The sequence below is a fragment of the Dermacentor variabilis genome, chromosome 5, assembly GCF_050947875.1.
Source record: "Dermacentor variabilis isolate Ectoservices chromosome 5, ASM5094787v1, whole genome shotgun sequence".
Lineage (NCBI taxonomy): Eukaryota > Metazoa > Arthropoda > Arachnida > Ixodida > Ixodidae > Dermacentor > Dermacentor variabilis.
Genome location: NC_134572.1, coordinates 167,548,654 through 167,554,419, shown reverse-complemented (window position 1 = coordinate 167,554,419; position 5,766 = coordinate 167,548,654).

Below are 5,766 nucleotides of genomic sequence, written 5' to 3'. Positions count from 1 at the left end.
TTGCTTTCCTGGTTAGAGTCGTATAAGCCATTGGAATCGTCTTATGACGGACGGCAAATTTCTCGTAGGTTAGGCACTGAAATGCTCAATCACATAAAGAACCAAGCATGACCGCACCTCTTGGCAAAGATTAGCTGGTCTGCGATTTTAGTGTTTCACTTTTATTTGATTATATATCTGGCGCTTTCCTGCCCCTGCAAGCGTGGTACAGAAATATAATGGTAAAACCAAGTACATAGTGAGAAAAAGTTCATAGTGAAAATTTAATACACTGAATGAGGTTTATAAAAGCATCGATATTATTGGAACGTACAATATCATTAATTAAGTTATTCCACTAGCAAATGGCTGACAGAAAAGGTAGTGTTTGTGAACGTTTACACGACTTGAGGGTAGAAAAACTGTTTTAGGATAATTTAGTCTGGTTGAGTGATAAGGAGGTTGATGCAGGTAATGAAAATGTGTTATCTGTAAATCACCGTGGTATAATTGATTAATAAACTTTAGTCTGGGAACTATTCTTTGCAATACGGATTTTAGGTTTGCCCTTGCTATCAGACCTAAGACACCAGATTTCCTTTTGGGACATGAATGTAAAAACCTGACTGCTAACTTGTGTATGCGTTCCATTTTATTGATAAAGGTGTTTTTCATGAGCAATCAAGATTATATCAGCGTATTCTGGGTATGGCCTTATTAGTGTACGTGTTTAGTTTCAGCTTTGGTGGTGCGGGGCAAAGTTTCCGTTTTAAAAAAGGTAGTTTGCCGTTGGATTTTTGACCAAAGGTCGAGATATGTGGCTCCTAGTTAAGGCTAGGCATGAGTTTAATGCCTAAGTATTTTACCTGGTTGCTTTTGTCAATTATTGAGCTTCCAATTTCATATATAAATTTAAGCGGGAGTTGCTTTTTTATGACAGATATGTAATGTGCTTTTTAGTGTTGTTTCATGGCCCTAGTTTTGCACCGGGAGCGTTGTTTGCAGTGAATTATAGAGTTCTTTTTGGTCGTTTGAGTTGCGCGCGACTGTGTACGGGATACACGCGTCGCCTAACAGGTGCATTTCAATGGAGTTCTTAACGCAAAATTGGATGACATTAATACACATCAAGAACAGCAGTGGCGCAATAACCGATCCTTGAGGCATTCCGCAGTAGACGTCGGGTGGTTGCGAAAGATGATTATCAATTGTCACGTTCTGTTGATTATTGGTTAGAAAACTGCTGATCCAGGATACTATATTATTACTAATGCCAACAGCCGATAGTTCTGTGAGTAAATCCTGGTGCTGGACAACGTGAAACAGCTTTGAAAAGTCTAAAAAATATGCATCTAATCCGCCTTCATTGTTAGGTACGTTAGATATTTTGTGAATTACATCAGCTAATTGAGTTATAAATCTGCACGCCTGATCTGAAATCGTGCTGGTGTTTATATAGAAGTTCGTGAGTTTCAAGGTAAGTTATTATGGCCTTAAATAATAAGAGTTCCATTATTTTGCAGCATGAGCTTCTTAGTGACCCTGTCCGCGCGGTAGTTATTTAACTCGAATTTCGAGCCAAACATATGCATTCGAATTATTGTAGCGCTGCAGCAGTCGTCTTGTAACACTGATGTTTCAAGACGTTTGCCACGTGTCAAGGACGAAGAACAAGACGATTTATAGGCTCGCTTCCGAACGCCCGTCTGTAATTTTAGGTCTTTTTAGGAACTATAGAGTTCATTTAGGCTTTTTCTGCCTCACTCTCGCGGGACGCTGGCCTGGGGGTTACCGTCTTGCGAGAGAAGCACATCAAGCGGCTCCCGAAGCCCACCGCACCGAAGCAGCGCGGCGAGCCTCCGCCATCGCCCAATCTTCATGACATCGCAAGCAATCAGGAATAAGGCCAGGATGCCCTTTCTGTAGACCACATTGCAGATGAGCAAGCAATGAAAAGACCATGTGAAGATAAGATTGAAACAAGGGAACCTACAGGACACAACGAAGAGATGGACCAGAGAACATTCACTGTTGCCTTTCAAAAAAGGAAAAGAGCCGTAGGTCTTCCTATTATACTAGAGTCACCTCAGCCTGACAGCAGCTTTTGGAAAGTAAACCCGAATCTTCCAGCTTCCGCGGTCAGCCGAAGGAAAGATACTCAGCCGATAGAACAGCCGAAGAAAAGATACTCAGCCATCGTCTCAACAAGGATGGCAACCTCATGGCGATAGTGTCTACACTTCCTGCAGCTGATCACCTCTTCGCGGTGACAGATCTGTCAGGTTACACTGTAGAACCTCGAGTTCCATACTCCTACAAAAGAAAGACACAAGAAACAAGGGGCACTTACCCTGTTCCGTCATCGTCAGCTGGCATAGTAGTCCAAAAACCCTTCCTTGTTTTTGGACTTCTATGCCAGCTGACGATGACGGAACAGGGTAAGTGCCCCTTGTTATCCTTTGCCCATGTTGCAGTCCTTCGAGACAGTCAGCACAGATACCTGAAGGAGCACTTTCCACCAGGCCCACACGCACCATACATAAGACACTTTAGTGGAGCACAAACATCAGATATTCTCCCGCTAGTTTGTGATACGCCACTTGACACCACACACTTTATTATCAATGTAGGCACAAACAACCTGAGAACACAAAGCGCCACGGACACGATAGAGTCCATGAGCGACGTAATAAGAACCATTCAAGCCGCTCGCCCAAACGCACATATAACCATAAAGACTGTCGCTCCCCGCCTTCAAAACAAACACCGCCCACTAATCTACCAAACTAATGCACTCATGAAGCACAATGAGGAGATTAACAAGCTCAACTCATTAATTTTCAACTTAGAACACTTCCATAAGAATGCTGACACGATGCACCACGCAGAAATACACGAAGCACCGCACGAACACCTAGCGTGGGACGGCTTCCACTTAAACCGCAGTGGAATAAAGCTAGTTTCCCAACACATCAAATCCTTTATTCAGGACAAGTACAGAAAAACTCTCTTAAAGTCCACCTCAAATACCACCCCCATTGACTCTGCGGAGCGTGCCACTGCGAACAACACAACTGCGACAGTCAGCTCGAGAACACAGGGAACACAGAAAGTGGAATGTGAAGCAAGCCACTGCAAAAGTGAAACAGTCACCTCAAGAACAGTTGGAACACAGACAGTGGAATGTGAGAAGAACCACAAGGCACACACTACACCAAAAATGACATCAACCACTGTGCAAAGAGACACAACTGCAACAGACAACAGAAAACCCACCACCGAAGTCTTCACACAGACCCCCGCATGCCTGCCTGCACACACACAAAGTCAAACAGAAACCGAGATTGAATTAAGCCAGGCATGCGATAATAACCCGGCCGAACAGAAAAACACCACACGCAAATCTGCCCGCAAAGCGATAAGCAAATGACAGACGTCGCAAATCAATCTCTTCACTGCCATGAAGCACCGAATTCCTACAGGCTAGAAAACTTACCAAAAGACATGTGAGCTACACCTCCCATCTGAACCCCCCCCCCCCCCCTACACAATCTGCACAGAGAAAAATATAATTCCTAAAGGTCTAACACTGAAGGCTACGAAGGACAAATCACACTGCGAAGAACAAATCGAAACTTTTAGCCACAGACTTCGGAACATAATCCTGACACCAGATGAGAAGAGGGATTTAGAACATTACGACGAAAAACAGTCTAGAAAATTGGTTCAAGAACAAAGGAAAAAAGCAAACTTTAATCAAAAACCAACCTTCCAGCCAAACAGCCACTACACGCCGACAAGAGGGACCTCGAGTTTAGAACTACCAGACGTGAAGGACACTTCCACAGAACTAAAGCGCTCCAATGTTATAGACATTTCAAAAACATTAAGTAAAAAAGAAATGGACGTACTCAGCAAGGGCCTAAACTTTTGTCCCACGAACAACACAATAAATGAATTGGAGCTTCACAAGGACATCTCAGAATTCTCCCGACGAATACGTATCCGACACTTTTTCGCAGACACATCAGACACCGGCACGACACCACTTAGAGCCCAATCCACTAGGACTCCCGAACCAGAACAAGCCATAGAACTTGACATATACCTTAAAACTATCACTAAAGAAATTATAAGTCAATCGAAGACATCCGAGCGACCTAAAAACATAACTGCGTCGGAGAGTCATATCATTTCAAGTCTTAGTTGCGGGAATGACATTGTTATTAAGGAAGCAGATAAGGGTGGAAGTATAGTCATTTGGCCAGTAGAAAAATACAAGCACGAGGCTTACAGACAACTAAACAGCCCAGAACGTTACCGCAACTAGATAACGATCCGACATTGTCCTAAACAGTGACAATTACCAACAGGCTGAAATCACTTTTGGCTGATGAATTGATAACACCGTCGGAATACAAATTTCTTAAACCAAGCAACAAAACTGCCGAACGTTTTTACCTCCTTCCGAAAATTCATAAAATTCCATCCGCTGAACTATACACTGCTATTATCCCAGGCCGTCCGATAGTATCAAACAACAACACCCCGACAGAGAGCATCTCCACATTCCTTAACCACTACCTTGGTGACTTGCCAAAAGCACTTCCGCCATTTGTACAAGATTGTACAAATGTACAACACATTCTCGCAACACTAGACGTCACGGCGCTGTATACCAACATTCCAATCCCTTCGATAAAACAAACGCTGTCTAAACACAATGCACAACACTCTACTTAGGTCTACTTGTCTCTCCTTGAAGTAGTTCTAACACATAACTACTTCAAATTTTAGGAGAGTTACTACCTACAGATACATGGTACAAGCATGGGTACGCCTTTTGCACCAACCTACGCGAAGATATTTATGGGGATTCTAGAAACAGATTTATGTGTGTAGTGACTTTTGAAGGAGAGGAAGAGAGAAGTGCACTGCCGTAACTGTATCTCAGAGGAGGACACCTCAACAGCACTGCACAGGGAAAGGGGAGTGGGGAGAAAAAGATCAAGGAGAGAAGGAGAAGGCGAAAAAAATAACAAGAAAATTGAAGAAGCAATGCAGGGCTTACAGCCGCGCTCTCAGCTGCGTGTCAGAACAAAAGTGAAGTAGGGCAGGAAGCACTTCCTTGACAATGGAAGAGTGGGCTGCCGGAAAGAGAAGTGCTCCCTTCGAGTCACAAGGCAGTCCCACACGACGGTATTATGCAAAGAGGGCAGTGCGCTCAACATCGAAGGCCGGGCAGCGGAGCAGAAGGTGCTCAACCGTCTCCTCCTCGCGAAATCCAAGCACGCGGGGCTGCCTCTTCGGTGCAGTCTGTGCATTCTGGCGGCAGTGTTGTAGCAGCCGAGGCGCAGCCGAAGGAGAAACGAGCGGTCCCAGCGGGAGAGACTCGCACGAGGGAGGAGGTGAGGGGGCGTACCTGCAGCAACGTGCGGATCCGGGTGCTGCACACGGAGGATGCGCAGTAACGCCGTCTTGGCCACGTCGAAACGGATGACGGAGCTGGCGATGGGGAAGCGAGTCGAGAGAGCTTGCTTCGCGAGGGCGTCGGTCGCTTCGTTCCCGGGCAGGCCGATGTGCGCGGGGACCCACTGCAATTACAAATCGCAGCCCTGATTTACGAGATGGCGCAGTTTTGATCCCACGCGCTGCACCAGCGGAAGACCGGCGTAGTCCTTCCTAAGCATGCACAGAGCCGCACGCGAGTCCGACAGTATCGCGGCAGACGAGACACCACACTGCAGAAGAAGTAGGTCAGCCGCGAGGTCAATAGCCGCGAATTCG